Genomic DNA, 17,672 nt, shown 5'->3' on the forward strand with positions numbered 1-17,672 from the left:
TGACCAACCACTAGTTCGGACAACGGAACATTACAGTCACTTCCGCTTGCTCCTCCAAAGAGATATACTAGCTCTGCACTGTGGAGAAGTCAAGGCTCGTTACAATACACTCCAAGCTTTTTGTAAGATACACCTATAGGAAGCTTGGATCCCAAAAAGCCCGTACAATGAGTTATGAGGTTCTATAAATAGCAAAGGGTGGGGTGACCCTTGACATTCCCCTTTGTGACTCTTCACCTACCCTCATGAATCTTCAACTACTACATGACTTTTACATTCGACCATCGACACTTGGTCTTTCACTTTTACAAGATGTTACATTACAATCTGCACATGTACCGATGTGAGACAAAATAGGCTTGAGCTAACCATGTAGGACATCACTAAGACTCGGACAGTTGTGGGAAGACCAATTCTTCGACATCCTTGCGATTATTGACTGTGGCGAACCGATGCCAAGCTTGGTAGTCCGAGATGGTGTCCATGTACTCTGTGGTGACATCCTTATGGAAGCGAACTCTTGCCTCTGTTGCATCTAGGTACACTGCTTTGGCTCCTTTGTCCAACTCGTCTAATAACATGTGCATCATAGCCTTGAGTGCGTCGGGCCAGCAACATACTGATGCATAGTGTCTAAGTTGATCTCCAAGTGTGTGCTGGTGGATATGTGCATCAACTCATCCAAGTACATGTCCAGCTCCAGTTGGACTTGGTTCTTTATCTTTGCCTCGATGAGTGTGCCAATGGATGGGATCGCATGGGTGTGCACAATGACATCCATGCTCCTGAACACCTGTGCATGTGATCAATAGCACTGCTCACCCTGTCTGCTCTGTGTCAGTTGTTGGGATGGGTCTATATCCTGTATGGGCGTAGTTTCATCAGTGTGTGCATGTTGCATCTCTTGTTGTACCTGTTCCTTCGGTGCTTCCTTCTCTCTGTTGCACAGCTCCTGTTTTCCCCTTTTCCTTTGCGTAATCCTCTTGTTGTGTTGCCGCCTCTTAGCCTCAATCTCCAAAGATGCTTTCATCACAAGAGGATCTTATTTGAACTTGCAATTTTGCTCTGCATCTGCACTGTCAACAACCTTCCTCTTGCCTTGGTCATGTGTAGGTTTTCTACCCTCTATTGTTGCTGATGGTGTTGCTCTCTGCGATGTCGCTTTCATTTCATCTTGATATCCGTGTCTATGAACAACCTGGTGTCTTCATAGATAGGCAATCTCATCGACACTTGCTCAAGTGCATCTCTAATTGCGCTCTCAACGGTGTCCTTTGACCCTCCTCTCTGGGAGGCCATTGTACTTGTACTGCTGAGAGGCAGATGAACACATGTGATACCTGAGGCATAGCAACACTCATGGCAAGCAATCTGTCAGTTGAAAACCAAAACAAATTGGAGGACTGACATGCAACATACCTGTGTGACTGATTGTGAAGATTGCGCAATTTTCACCGGGAGGCTGGGAGACTGACTACCAAAACTGTGCAAGGCACAGTTCAGGCTCTCAAGAGGCTGACTGAATGTTGGAACTGCGCAATGCACAGTCCAACCTAGCCTACTGAGGACTGAAACTGCGCAATGTGCAATTTCAATCAGCAGTGACATGCAAACCAGCAAACTGCATTGCGCAATTTCTGGGGCCAGCAAGGCACTGCCTCCCAGAATTGCGCAATGCAAGCTTGGAGGCCAGTGCTGGGCCAGATTTGCATAATTTTTGGAGGGAAGGCAGAGCCTTCACTTCCAGAAATGCGCATTTTCTAGCCGGGCAAGGCAGGGTCTGGGCCAAGGCAGCCCAGACCCGCCGACAGGCGACTAAAAACATGAGAAGTCTGAATGCATGGCGAAGTTGAGTGCAAACAAGAGTGAATGACCATGCATGCAAACAGTGAGTGCAGGATTCAAAAAACGGGAAAGCAAGCATGTGTGTGAAGCGAGTCGCCGCGACAGCGACCGTTAGTGTAGAAATAGTGTCATGTATGTGACAGCAATGAGATGCAAAGAAAAATTGAAACCGTGTTTCTAAAAGCTAACATGCATCAAAACGACAGCAAGCGTTCATTGATATCAAACATACATCACTTACACAAAGCGAAATACAAAAAGCGACAGAAACGCAACACAAGACATGAAAAGCAGACTTACCCTGAAAAAAGTTGAGTTGAATGTGCCGAAGACTCCTAGATGCGATGTGGGATGTCAGAGCTGCAAGATCGATGTGAGGAATGAGCTCTGCAATGTCTGGAAAATGAGTTTTGATAAGATCGAGGTTATGACGCGCATGCCACAAATCTAGGAAAAAGCGACACTTGGTGGGAGGTTTCTAAAACGATCTTTGCATGTAACCTCCAGTTGCTAAAAATAGATCCCTAAAATCTAGGGATGCTTTGCCTTTTGCTTTTTCGAGAAAAGCAACCCATGCATGCAAATCAGGATTGCTCAGTCCCGGAGGGAACCAATCAACCTGATAGCACATGCAACAACCTGCAAGCCTGGGGATGAAATTTGTGTACTCTCTGGGCTGAGCAAGGCTGGTTGTCCCTTAGGCATTGTGCAATTTCTAGGGTCAGCAAGTCATTGTCTCCTAGAATTGCGCAATTTCTGGGCTGAAGCCTAGTGTTGGGTTGGATTGCGCAATTTTCTCCGAGAGGGTTGCCTAGTTGGATTGTGCAATTCTAGAGCTCAACAGGCAACCCAGCAAAATTGTGCCATTTCTAGAGGGAAGGTTGGTTCCCCTCCATAATTGCGCAATTTTCAAGGGGAGCATCTCAACTAGAAAATTGTCTAAGTTCGGAATGACAGTCTGTGGGTGGGAGACAAACAAGTTGACATGCACAGGCTGGCAGGCCACTGAAACTTAGCTGAAGCCTATGTACTTGACAGTGAAAGACATGTTGCTAAGGATGGTTGGTAGAGAGGCTCCAAAACGAAGCTAAGGAAAAATTTTGGAGGGTGGTTGTAGCCGCTACAACCGCTGGCTAGCACCTGAGCTCCAATTTTCCTTCTAGTAGCTTCTTTTGTCCATCAAAGAGCTACACATAGGCTCAATCCTTCACCCAACCTTCAGTTGTCAAGCTATCGTTATGATTGTTTGTCAAGGGATACTTTGGGCCATCAACACGCTTCCCTCCACCAGTCCAATGATGCCCAATCCAATCACTATGAGATCTGCTCCCAGATGAGGTTTTCAACCATTAAGACAAGCCTCTTAATTGGCTCCCACAAGCTACTACAACTCTGTCCACACTAGGACCATCCAACTAGCAACAAGTTCAACATAAAATCAACATCACCATACCTCAAATCTACTGTCAAACTGCAGCACATGCCTGCAGAAACTCGGCCTATACCCAGCTTGCAGAAACACACTGCCTGCAGAAACTCAGTCTACAGAAACGCACTACCTGCAGAAACCCAATATGTGGAAATGTATGGCCTGCGGAAACCTAGTTTGCAGAAACTCGTTGCCTATGGAAACTCGATGCCTGCGGAAATCCAGTTTGCAAAAACTCACCCCGCCTTCTTTTAGAGCTGCAGCTACCTCAGAAGTTGATCTTCTATGTTTGTTGCACATTTGGATGCTAAAATGACTTGACATCACCTCTTATTTATACCAAACAAGAGGGCTCAACGACTTCATGAAGAGACATGACTTTTGGGTAATTTCAGTTCAAGCCTACATGACTTGAACACCCAAAAAATTCATTGTCAACTTCAAAAATTCCTTTCTCATCAAGGACATCTCGGAATTCGATGATTCTTGAAGCATTGGATTATCCTCGTTGTCCTCTATCATATTGATCCATGTCATGTCCAAAATGCTCCATGGTTTTGGCCCAAACATCAATGGGTGAAAAACCCAAACCTTGGATTCTAAGCCCACAAATTATTTTGTGGTGCTCCAACCTCTAAACACTGAACCTTAGGGCTTGGAGTACCTCCCAAGCTACTCAAAATTCAGCACTCCCTCTTAGCAAAGGAGGTACTTCCAAGACTAGGGTGTAACTCATCATCATCATCACTACTCACAACACTCGCCCAACTCTTGGCACTCACCACTGCAGCAATCCTTGTAATATGAATTACGACTCTCTCGGAAGTGTCGTTGTCACTGGAAGATCTTGCTTTTTCTTCTTCTCCTGAAATGGCTTCCACTCTCTCCATTATTCCTTCTTGGAAATTGTAGGAGCACCCTTGCTCCCTATTGACCACGTGCTCTTCTTGGGTTGCAAAGTCTTCGTCTGAACCTGCAAGCTCCCTCTAAAAGTTGACTCTCCCTGAGTCTCCGGAACCTGGACCTTCTTCTCTAGAACATGTACCTACCCCTCTGAAGCCTACACCTGCACCTACTTCTCTGTAACTTGCATTGATTCCACCTGTTTCTTCTTCCCATTATCCATAGGCTTGTTTGTCAGCCTGTATAGACCATGCTCTCTAACTCCAGGCACAATACTTGCGGAGCTAGAGCCTCTAGGTCTGAGTCTTGCCTTCCCACCCTGGAACAAGACCTCAAACCCCTTCTTCTCGATCATCGAGACGAATATCACGCTATATTTGATTCCTGGTACAAATAGTACATCCTGGACCCGCATCACCCGTCTTGTCTCCATTCTGAATGGCACAACTCTCGATCCTCGGATTTCCTTCTGACTCTTGTCGCCCAACACCATGTGCAACTTTGAGTCCCATTCAGCGAGAGTCTCAAAAAGCTCCTGTGACCATGTCATACGTTTCGACGCACCACTGTCCACATACCATCCATCCTCATCGATAGTACCCTATCAGAAATGAGAAATCATAGCAAATTCCTCCTCCTCCAACCTTTTGGTGAGAGCATCTATCTCAGCAGAGGTGGCAACACCAACGACCTGCTTCCCTTTCTTCTTCTCGTCATCTCTTGTATTTTTCTTCATCGAACATGTCGAAGAAAAATTACCCATCTCACCACAGTTGAAACACTTGACTTTATTCAAGCCCTTCTTCTGCTTACCCTTCATTTGTGCTACAAGTTATATTTCATCATCTAAAGCCCTCTTCTTCAGATGAAGATCCTCGCCTCACAACTCTTCCTAAATGAAGTCGTCCCACAACCTATTCTAGTCTCGCAATAATTCCCTTGATGAAGGGCTTCCATTCCTCAGTGTACACTTTCAAGGCGATCCTCACCATATCATTCTCTGAAATAGTCACACCGACGGCAGCAAACTCATCTTTGACTTGAGACAATCTCGTCAAATACGAAGTCAATCCTTCACCCTGTATCATCTTGGTGGACTTCAACTTATCCTCCAATATGAGTACCTGGTTCTCGTTCTTATTTTGGAACAATTTCTGATGAGTCATCCACATCTCATATGCAGTGTTCTTCCCTGACAAATGAGGTATTAGGGGATCTTTCACACCATATAGGATGATCAATCTCACCCTCGTATCCAAATCCTCGTATATTTCCAGCTCCTTAGGGTCAATTGGCTTCTTGATCTCTTTATCGGCGAACTCCCAGATCCTGTTGACCTGCAATACCAACTTGATCCTTTCCTTCCAAGGACTACAGTTGGACAACACTTTCAACTTGTCCTCATACCAGAGACCAACCTACAACTTCGACATTGTAGTGAGCCTTTCACCTACAAGTGACCAACTCCCTCTCAACATGTACTTCGTTGTGCACTCTAATGATTCAATATCTTCCAAAGTAGCTCAGACACCCTCTGATACCATGTTGAATTTCCACGATCTTGGGTCCAGTATAGAATCTGATAATCTCTGACGCTACCAAACCAAGAATCTCAACAAAAGCTACTTTGCACATCGAAAAAATATAAAGCAGTAAATCGCACATGCATAAGTATAGACAAATTTTTACAAAATATTGTACAAATATGTAAAACAACCCAATCTTCGTTATATTAAACCAACTGAATAATACAACATTCTAGGGCTCCCTTACAAGGGATACGAGATACAATGACAATCTCGTTGCAGTCTTTATGTCGTATCTCGTCCAATCGGTCCTTTGCTTCCATTCAACTCTCTAGCTTCCCCTTAGTTCTTCAAAGGATAACACATAGAGTCTCCAGGAGGGTTGTCACCTATCACTATTGCAAGTCACTTCTGCTTCAATGAACACGTGCTGATCCAATCTGCTTTTCTAGGTTGGCCAACACCTGAGCTCCAATCTACCTTCTAGTAGCCTCTTTCGTCCATCAAAGAGCTACACATATGCTTAATCCTTCACCCAACCTTCAGCTGTCAAGTTCTCATTATGACTACTTGTTAAGGGCTACTTTGGGCCATCAACACGCTGCCCTCCACCAGTCCAATGATCCTCAATCCAATCACTATGAGATCTGCTCCTAGATGAGGCTTTCAACCATCAAGACAAGCCTCCCAATTGGGTCCCATTGGCTGCTACAACTCTGTCCACACTAGAACCATCCAACTAGCAACAAATTCAACATAAAATCAACATAACCATACCTCAAATTTGTTGTCAAACTGCAGCCCCTGCCTGAGGAAACTCGGCCTATACCCAGTTTGTGGAAACGCACGGTCTACGGAAACCTAGTTTTTGGAAACGCACTACCTACGGGAACTCGGTTTGTAGAAACGCACTGCCTACAGAAACTTTGTCTACAGAAACGTGCTGCCTACGGAAACCCAATCAGCGGAAATGCACTGCATACGGAAACCTAGTTTACAGAAACTCATTGCCTACAGAAACCCAGTCTGCAAAAACTCGTTGCCTACAGAAACACAGTCTACAGAAACTTGCTGCCTACGGAAACCCAGTTTGCGAAAACTCGACCTACCTTCTTCTAGCGTTGTAGCTACCTCTGAAGTGGATCTTCTATGTTCGTTGCACATTTGGATGCTAAAATGACTTGACATCACCTCTTATTTATACCAAACAAGAGGGCTCAATGACTTCATGAAGAGACATGACTTTTGGGTAATTTCACTTCAAGCCTACATGACTTGAACACCCAAAAAATTCATTGTCAACTTCAAAAATTCATATCTCATCAAGGACATCTCGGAATTCGACGATTCTCGAAGCATTGGATTCTCCTAACCGTCCTCTATCATCTCCATCCATCTCATGTCCAAAATGCTCCATGGTTTTGGCCCAAACATCGATGGGTGCAAAACTCCACCTTAGGTTCCAAGCCCGCAATGATTTAGTGGTGCTCCAACCTACAAACCCTGAACCCTAGGGCTTGGAGTACCTCCCAAGCTACTCAAAAATCAACACCTCAAACCAACATATTGTTTTTGCCACAATCACCAATTTTCTCATGGATCTAACATCCACACTAACTAGCATGAACTAAAAACCCAATGACATACTACACAAGCTACAATCAATGCTCCATGGGTCTCTTTTCATGACAGAGATTCCATATCCAGTCCGTAAATGGATCTAATATCTATGTAAAAAAGAAATCCATTATCAAGAAGCTATTGTATTCCCATGTACTATACACATACAAGGCATTACATTATATAACGTGAAACCTCTCAATCCTCAATCAAGGAGACAATGAAGACACCATTAACTTCATAACATTAAGAACACTAACCATATTTCCAACAAACGAATATATTTGAAAATATTACATTATATAATGTGAAACCTTTCAATCCTCATTCGAGTAGACACTGAAAAGACCATTAATTTCAGAACATTAACAACACTTAATAATATTTCCAGCATATAGATACATTTGCAAATATTTGGAATGGATGTATCTCTTCAACAGGCAGGGCTTCATTATTCCTAGAAATAACCACCCCATCAAATTGTCCCTTGGTTAAATAGACACGAAATGGAAATTTTAGACTCTTGTGCATTCCATTCTTCTCTCAATGCAACAACTCTACATAGGTGCCCTACGGACAAGAATATTACATTCAGATCTTGTGTGTGCATTTTGTCCACATAGCCAATGGAGAAATGGTTTTGGGTAACCTTTGCATGAATAGTTAAGTGATCATGAATTCATTTTGTTTTCTGCAGCAGTGGTGGAATTCTCATCTTCTCCACTTGTTATGCCATTTGTTGAAACACTGAATGGGCGAACTTACATACTTGTTCTGGATTACATGGTAAATTGGTCAAATACACACTGAGATTCACTAGTGTATTAAAAAGAGATTATTCTTCACATATTATTTATTCATGACATCCAACTGTTTCCACATTTTAATGGAGTGTTTACACATTGTATGCCATTGAATGCCAATATAATAAAATTGTTGACAACCATTCATGATATGGTCTAAATGTGTTAAAATTGGCAACTAGGGCCAAACTCCATGTGGGTTTTCTTATTTATGGCAGTTGATATTTTTCTTGGATTCCTCTCAACGAGAGGTGTAGGATTGATTTAAAGATCACCCGATTCTAACATGTATTCATGGAGATATGAATTTATTTATGTTATTTGACAATTTGTCAAGGTTGGCTAGTAACCAAATTACCCCAACTTGTCCTCAACATTTTATTATAAATAGAAGAGGTCTTCAAGTCATTTTCACACACACTTCTCCTAAGATCTCTCTCCACTTGTTTGGGTTTGGTGGCTAGAGAGATCAAGAGGGAGAAGCCCTAGACGTAATGAAGAAAGGGTCTTCTAAGAGAGCCCTAGACGCAGATCTTAATGGAGACCTAGCCGTTGTAATAAGATGCCCTAGCCGCAGTCCTAAAGGGAGGAAAATCTAGCCTTACCCTAGCCGCAGTGGAGAAGAAATAAAACTGCATATTTAAGGGTGCCCTAGCTGCAGTCTAAGGAGGCCTATCTAGCAGCAAGGAAGAGGCCCTAATAGCAGTCTTGAAGGTGCCCTAATCCGCAATCCTGAAGGAGACTAAAAAGCAGTCTGGAGACCTAATCCAAGGTCATCCATACGCTGTCAAGGGGCTCCTATACGCTGGCAGAAAAGGCCTTATACGCAGGTCAGAATGATGCCCTAGCTGCAGTTTGTGAAGCCCTCATTCTACAGCCAAGGTGACCCTAAATCGCAGTTGATAAACGAAGTCTAGCTGATGTCTAAAAGGAGGTATCTAGCCGCAGTTTGATCAGCTGTCTAAGGGTGTTCAATACGCTGCAAAGGGAAGCTCTAAAGAGCCCTAGCCGCAGCATAAAGGAGCCATATATCAACATGAAGGAATCCCTGTGACAGCGTGTTAATTCCTGTTGTTCTAAGGCATGGTTTAGGTACGTTTGGCAGCCACAGTCACAAGGTTGAAGACATAGGGCAACACTGCTATTTTAGGATCTTGTTTGGGCCTGTTGAAAGAATCTGAAGCTACAGCTAGCTGCTTTGCTAGGTTGCAAGCCATAACAAGCAGCTAAGGTTGTTCCAAGGCTGCATTGCAGTGTACATTGAGTACAGGTGGCAGCGTGGATTAGGAGAGACTCTCCTAAGTGGACTGCAACCCTTGAAGGGCTTAGTTGGTTGATAGTGTGAAAGGATTAAGGGTTGTCATTTGTGCTCTTATCACATTTACAGGTGTTGCAAGCTATCAGTGGAATGTTGCAGCAGTAAGGAGGGAAATTAGATTGATGATCTGCTACAGCACTCTTATTGGTTGAAGACTATCATGGGAATTCAAGATTACATCTCAAAACTGTCATCATTAGTAGAATGATGGTCTTGCTATTGTTGTCATAAAAATCTCAGATTTGTATATTTGTACTATCTCTCTCTCTGCTGGACTATTGAAGATTATAAGAAGAATTGATTAAGGGTTTCCCCACATTGGGGTTTGTCCCTGGCTGGTGCCACATCTTGTGTCCCCTTGTCTTGGCTTGTATTTTGTTGTTTATGTTTATGTTCTATCTGCATTTTACTATCTTGCTAATGTGATTACAAATTTGGATATTGATGTTGAGCTAATAAGAAAATTGAAGTAAATTACTTTAAGCATAGAACATACCAAAAATTAGCATGATATCAGAAGTGAGGTGAAAAGAAAGCCTAAGCAAGAGTGAAAGAGCAATCACCGAAGGCAGTTGGAAAGGACAAAAGGCTCAATGGGTTCCTCATCCCATTTCCCGGTTGAAGACAAGTTCCGTGAAAAGTCTGACTATCACGGATGGAAGATATCTCTTGATCTGACATTGGAAGAACAAGAATGTGTTGGATTATGTGAGGGGTAAAATCCCTGAGCCTCCATCAAATGCACCGGCTGCTACAAAGAACAAGTACACCAAGGGTGAAGTCAAAGTGAAGAAGATTATCAGAGATTCCATTGACAAGCGTCTGGTGGCCTACATCTCTGATTTGAACACCTCCAAGGAGATCTATGACAGATTGGTAAGCATGTTCAAGGTTAGTGATGCAAATCAAATTTTGTTCCTCAAAAATAAGTTGAAGGATATTAAGAAGGGCAAGGACGAGGATATTCAATCCTACTTCTTAAGGATCACCGAGATCAAGAATGATCTTCTATCGATTGGAGAAATCATATTTGACAGGGAACTTACTATCACTACTCTTGGAGGACTCCCACCCGAGTGGTATATATTTAGAACCACTATTCTCAATAATGATCGAATTCCAAGGTTTGAAGAATTGATGTCGAGATGCATTCAAGAAGAAACCAAGATGGTGGAGCAACCCCACTGCTTTCTCCACTCATGCCAAAAGGAGAAATAATGCAAGGTCTAAAGGTCATTTCAATGGAAAGCCTGGATCTAAGGGAGGAAGGAAAGGCAGATGCTTTGCTTGCAATAAGTTTGGCCACTATGCAAGGGAGTGTCAAAATAGAAGGGACACATCACATGATGATGATCACAATCATTCCAAGGGCAAATTCAATCGAAGGAATGGCAGGTACAATGGCAAAGGAAAAAGGAATGCAAGACATCAAGGAAATGGTCGACTCTCCAAGAAAGCAAGGAACTCTAGGTATGAAGAATCAAATGTTGTTTCTGATAAGTAAAAGGAGTATTATCTTATATCAGCCCTCTCCATTGCCTCTCCTCCGGACTCTTTGGGAAATTGGCTTATTGATAGTGGTGCCTCAAGGTACTTCACCAGATATAAGGAAGCTCTCTCTAATCTGATAGAGAAGGAAACAAACTTGGAGATTATTCTTGGAGACGATGCCACCTATCCCGTAAAGGGTGTAGGGAATGTTACTCTTCAATGGATCAGGATAACTCGATTCATTTACAAGAAGTTCTTTATGTACCTAATCTCAAGAAGAACCTGGTGTCCATCTCGGCAATGGAAGACGAAGGTTACAAGGTGGCATTCATCAATGGAAAGGTACGTGTTTGGAAAAGAAATTTTAAGGATGCTTTTACTCTTGGGTTTAGGGTTGGCACTTTGTATCAAGTTGCAGGAAGTCCATTAGGATCTTGCCATGTGACACATCTCTTCAATGGCACCAGAGGTCTGCCCGTCTTCATTGTAAGGCCCTACCCGATGTAAGATAGATGGTGACAAAGATGCCTGGATTCAAAGAAGAGCATGAAAGTACATGTCCGAGATGTACCGAAGGAAAACTTACAAGGGGACCATTCCCCTCATGTAATAGCAGGACCACGGATGTGGATCAACCCGAGGGGTTTGAGATTCATGATCAGGAATCTCATGTATGCAGGTTGAAGAAAGCTCTCTATGGCTTGAAGCAAGCACCCCAGGCTTGGTATGAAAGGATTGATAGCTATCTAATGAAGCTGAGATTCACTAGGAGTGAAGCCGATCCAAACCATTGCTTTAAGGTTGTGGATGATAGATCTCTCATACTAGTACTTGATATTTTTCTTGGATTCCTCTTGTCGAGAGGTGTAGGATTGATTTAAAGATCCTCTGATTCCGACATGTATTCATGGAGATATGAATTTATTTATGTTATTTGACAATTTGTCAAGGTCAGCTAGCAACCAAATAACCCCAACTTGTCATCAAAGTTTTATTATAAATAGAAGAGGTCTTCAAGTCATTTGCGCACACACTTCTCCTAGGATCTCTCTCCACTTGTTTGGGTTTGGTGGCTACAGAGATCAAGAGGGAGAAGCCCTAGATGCAGTGAAGAAAGGGTCTTCTAAGAGAGCCCTAGACACAGATCTTAATGGAGACCTAGCCGCTGTAATAAGATGCCCTAGCCGTAGTCCTAAAGGGAGGAAGATCTAGCCTTACCCTAGCCGCAGTAAGGAAGAGATAAAGCCGCATATTTAAGGGTGCCCTAGCCGCAATCTAAGGAGGCCTATCTAGCAGCAAGGAAGAGGCCCTAATAGCAGTCTTGAAGGTGCCCTAATCCGCAATCCTGAAGGAGACTAAAACGCAGTCTAGAGAGGCCTAATCCAAGGTCATCCATACACTGTCAAGAGGCTCCTATACGCTGGCAGAAAAGGCCTTATACGCAGGTCAGAATGATGCCCTAGCTGCAGTTTGTGAAGCCCTCATTCTACAGCCAAGGTGACCCTAAATCGTGGCTGATAAAGGAAGTCTAGCTGCTGTCTAAAGGGAGGTATCTAGCCACAGTTTGATCAGTTGTCTAAGGGTGTTCAATACGCTGCAAAGGGAAGCTCTAAAGAGCCCTAGCTGCAGGATAAAGGAGCCAGATATCAGCATGAAGGAATCCCTGTGACAGCAAGTCAATTCCTGCTGTTCTAAGGCATGGTTTAGGTACATTTGGCAGCCACAGTCACAAGGTTGAAGACATAGGGCAACACTGTTATTTTAGGATCTTGTTTGGGCCTGTTGAAAGAATCTGAAGCTACAGCTAAGGCTGTTCCAAGGCTGCATTGCAGTGTACATTGAGTGCAGGTGGCAGCGTGAATTAGGAGAGACTCTCCTAAGTGGACTGCAGCCCTTGAAGGGCTTAGTTGGCTAATAGCGTGAAAGGATTAAGGGCTGCAATTTGTGCTCTTATCAGATTTACAGGTGCTGCAAGCTATCAGTGGAATGTTGCAGCAGTAAGGAGGGCTACTAGATTGATGATCTGCTACAGCACTCTTATTGGTTGAAGACTGTCATGGGAATTCAGGATTGCATCTCAGAACTGTCATCATTAGTAGAATGATGGTCTTTCTACTGCTGTCATAAAAATCTCAGATTTATATATTTGTACTATCTCTCTCTGCTGGATTATTGAAGATTATAAGAAGAATTGATCAAGGGTTTCCCCACATTGGGGTTTGTCCTTGGCTGGTGCCGCATCTTGTGTCCTCTTGTTTTGGCTTGTCTTCTGCTATTTATGTTTATGTTCTATCTGCATTTTACTATCGTGCTAATGTGATTGCTAATCTGGATATTGATGTTGAGCTAATAAGAAAATTGAAGTAAATTGTTTTAAGCATAGAACCTACCAAAAATTAACAAAATGCTTGCGCATTATTTCAGTCTACCTTTAACTTCACTGCTGCCCATACCCTTTTACATGAGATGGCTGTTGGCTTCTCACCCCTCTGTTCGCCCTGATGGCAATAAATGAAAGACCAAAAAGTAACAGCTTAACCAAAATTCCTAAGCAGCTGATGTGGACTTCCAAAATCATGTTGAGTGCATACTAAGCACAGAGTTTTATTTTAGCCATGACCTTCACCAGTTTGAAAGCAAAATTTGGTACAACATATTATTTCACATGTTAATGCCATGCCATGTATAAATTGATTCACATCCACAGCAGTGACATACTTTTGAGGATGTGAATATTGATCAGCTGATGACCCATAACTCGGTGCTCAATACCGTCTTCACACCAAGCAAACAAGCTTCAGGTTTGTTTTAACTGCAGCAAATTTGAAACTTGTCTATCCCAAGTGTGCCTTGATGTTTTATGAAACCAATGGAGACACAATCTGATCAGAAATTGGCTTCAGATGGTATTGGAATTCTGCAGAACCTGTTGCTTCCATAGCTTCAAGGAAATATGCTTTAACAGTGGTAGGATCAAAGCTATGGGAAGTTGCAAACCCAAAGCTTCGGAGGAGCTTTTAATCTCCAGTTGCATCCAAGCTTGTTGTGGAGACTCCATCCTGCAAGCACGGACATATTGCTAGAAGCATAACTACCTAGTGACCTGAAAAAGTGCACATGCTTACTTGCACGAGGATGCTAAGCAGGCGGGCACTTGTTCAGAGTGTTTGCCACTAAGGCCTTTGCCTCACAGTCTTGTATTTGTTGGTGTCATCACCAATAATCTCCACATGAACAAAGCCCATGCTTAAAATGATGGAAACGGCTGGCATCCCTCACAACAATTTTACTTTCAACAATCTTGTAAATAAATTTGGTAGCAGTGTGGCAGTCCCCGCAATGTTTGCCACTAAGGCCTTTGACTCAGTGTTGTTACCATGTATTTGCTGGTATCATCACCAATAATCTCCACATGAACAAAGCCCATGCTTAAAATGATGGAAACGGCTGGCATCCCTCACAACAATTTCACGGTCAACAATCTTGGAAATAAATTTGGTAGCAGTGTGGCAGTCCCCGCAAACACGAAGATTCTTGGTCACTCGGATAATTGTGCCAGGGGGTGTGCTAATAAGACCAAAAGCAATAGCCAATTTCTCACTATGGTGACCAAGGAGGTGCTCCTTCTGCTCCTCCTCTACATCATGCAGCACAAAATTTGTGTCAGGAAAATATCCTTTTGCCTTCATTTCACCGTTCAATGTCTCTAATGTTACATGTATATCTTCAATTTGTGGATGTGATTTATCTCCTACAACAAATGAATGCACCATGTTTTTAATCTCGATCCAGCTTCTTCCGGGTTGCTTTTGCAACCCCTTGTCTTTCATCATTTTTCTGATATTTGCTGCATCATCCCACTTGCCAGCTGCAGCATAGATGTTTGCCAGCAACACATGAGTTGCCGCACTATACGGTTCCAACTCCAAAAGACGCTCTGCTGCATTTAATCCTAGCTCAATATTGCCATGAACTCTGCAGGCACCAAGGAAAGCTCCCCAAACAATAGCATCAGGTTTAAATGCCATTTTGTTGATAAAGGCCTCAGCATCCTTAAGATGCCCAGCATGGCCAAGAAGGTCAACCATGCAGGCATAGTGCTCTACACAAGGTTTAATGCAGTAATCCCTACTCATCGAGTAAAAGTAGTGATAGCCCTCATCTACTAGGCCTGCATGCCTGCACGCGGAGAGAACACCAATGAAGGTAATGTGGTCAGGTTTCACACACATCTTTTGCATCTGCTCAAAAAGCTCTATGGCCTCTTTGCCAAACCCATGCTGTGCATATCCCGCAATCATCGAAGTCCATGATATTGAATCTTTCACATGAATCATGTCAAACACTTGCCGTGCACACTCTATACTCCCACATTTGGAATACATCGTAATAAGGGCATTCTGTGCAAAAATATATGCATCGTATCCAGCTTTAATGATGATGGTATGGACCTGCTTTCCCTGTACCAAAGCTGATTGGCTAGCGCAAGCACTTAAAATGCTGGCAAATGTAAAGTCATTTGGTTTCAATCCTGCTTGTTGCATTTGACAAAAGACATTGAGAGCCTGCTCACCATTGCCATTCTGTGCATGTCCAGTAATTATTGTAGTATAGGAAACAGCATTTGGTTCGGCGATCTTGTCAAATATTTGTTGTGCATCCCTTATGCTCCCACATTTTCCATACATATCAACCAGGGCATTTGCCACAGAGACATTTAATTCAATTCCAGCTTTGATAGTATGCACATGAATCTGCAGTCCGTGTTGTAGCACGGCAGTCCCAGCACATGCAATGAGCACACTTACAAAGGTGAACTCATTTGATTCTATGCCTGTGGTTTTCATTAGACGGAAAAGTTTCAGAGCCATGTCATAATGCCCATATTGTGCATAAGCAGCTATCATTGTAGTCCATGAGACAACATTCCGTTGAGGAATACTGTCAAACACTCTATGTGCATCATCCAGGTTCCCACATTTGGCATACATGTCAACGAGGGCACTTCCCACAGAAACGTGAAACTCAAATCCACTTTTAATGGCATCAACATGAATCTGCTCCCCTCCCTCGATAAACAACATTCGCCCGCACAAATTGATTACACTGGCAAATGTAAATGCATTCGGCTTCACCCTCTCCTGCCACCGCATTTGAGAAAACAGTTTCAGAGCATACTCGCCATTCCCATCTAATTCCCCATGCTGGGCACTGCCAACCATCATGGTAGTCCATGAGACCACGTTTCGTTCTGGCATTTTGTCAAATACTTGGCGTGCATCTCCAATGCTGCCACATTTGGCATACATATCAACAAGAGCACTTGACACAAACATATCACATTCAAATCCGCTCCTAACAATGTCAGCATGAAGCTGCCTGCCCTGCTCCAGAGCAGCTAAACCCGTACACGCCCGCAGAACACTTGCAAAGATGAACTGATCCGCCTTTACTTCCGACCGCTGCAGCATTTCAGAAAATAACCTCAAACCCTCCTCCCCAGGCCCATTCTGCGCATAGCCTGATATTATCATGTTCCACGAAAACCCGTTTCGTTGAGGCATTTTGTCAAACACTTGGCGCGCATTATCCATTCCATTGCCATCGTCAGACTTTACACACAAATTAAGCAAATCGTTTCCCAAAGACATATCCGGTTCAAGCCCATTTCTGATCATCTGGAAATAAATCGCTTTACCTTCTGCTGATGCCCTCCTGTTTATGCAATCCCTCAGTAAACGAGGAGGGGTAGCAAATGCATCGTGTGCATGTGCTGCATTATTCCTGGCAATCTTTTGGCTCAAAATATCAAGCGCCTCATCCAATCGTCCATCCCTTAAATATTCAACGGCACTCTTGGGCTCCTGTGCATTCCATTTTTCTCTTGATGCAATACCACTAAACAGTTGGCAATTGGACAAACGTATTACATTCAGTATATTCAGAACACATGCATCCTGTCCATGTAGCCATAACCATTGAGGAATCGTTCTGGGTAGCCTTTTCATGAGTAGTTAACTTATCATGAAATTCATTTTGTTTTGGCAGGTGTGCTGGACTTTATTACTGATACCATCCGTCTTATGTTTCCATTTCTCAGGGAGTTTGATGGATCTCTGAAAGTATGCAGATTTGATAAGATTCAACATTTTGATTGCTTAACTCTAATATCTACTTGCAAAGCCACACGGCATCACAATTAGTAAGACTGCTTACATAGCATATATGCATATATGTTTTTGTTGACAGCTCAAGTGGTTTGGAGCACTCTTTGTTTTCCCATCCGTCTAGGGTTAATTCAGAAGACATGTTTGGTCCGTTGGTATAAGATTGGAGGATTATTGGGATAGATGTCATTTTGGTGGGATTGTGATTTTTTCACTTTTGTAAAGTAGTAGGTTATTGGTATATTTAGCTTGCACACTTTTGCATATATTTTTAGTGTTATAGTCACGCTGAAAGATTTGCCTAGATTACTTTAACAAGTTGTACAACTCAACACCTTCCATGTAACTCAAGTCATAATAAACTATTTCATTCAAACGTTGAAGCACATGTTTTGTGACAATCCAATGAATCTGTGTGAGTTCAACCAAGAACTACCTCAAAATATTTAATGCAAAACATATATTAGGGATAGTATTCTTGGATCTATATTTAAATCCTTGTAAACTTCAAATTTGAAACCATAGAAGTTGTCAAAGTTTTGCAATCCAACATTCTACATTCCTTTAGAA

At 42.8% G+C, this 17,672-nt stretch overlaps 1 pseudogene; it reads right to left on the minus strand.

The window, feature by feature from the left end:
• Window positions 1-13,509: 13,509 nt before the first annotated feature.
• Window positions 13,510-17,174, minus strand: LOC149239673 (pentatricopeptide repeat-containing protein At1g11290, chloroplastic pseudogene; annotated as a pseudogene).
• Window positions 17,175-17,672: the final 498 nt, after the last annotated feature.

This window comes from Pinus tabuliformis, chromosome 8 (assembly GCF_031772625.1).
Source record: "Pinus tabuliformis cultivar Carrire ecotype Pingquan chromosome 8, CPIR1, whole genome shotgun sequence".
In the NCBI taxonomy this organism is placed as follows: Eukaryota; Viridiplantae; Streptophyta; class Pinopsida; order Pinales; family Pinaceae; genus Pinus; species Pinus tabuliformis.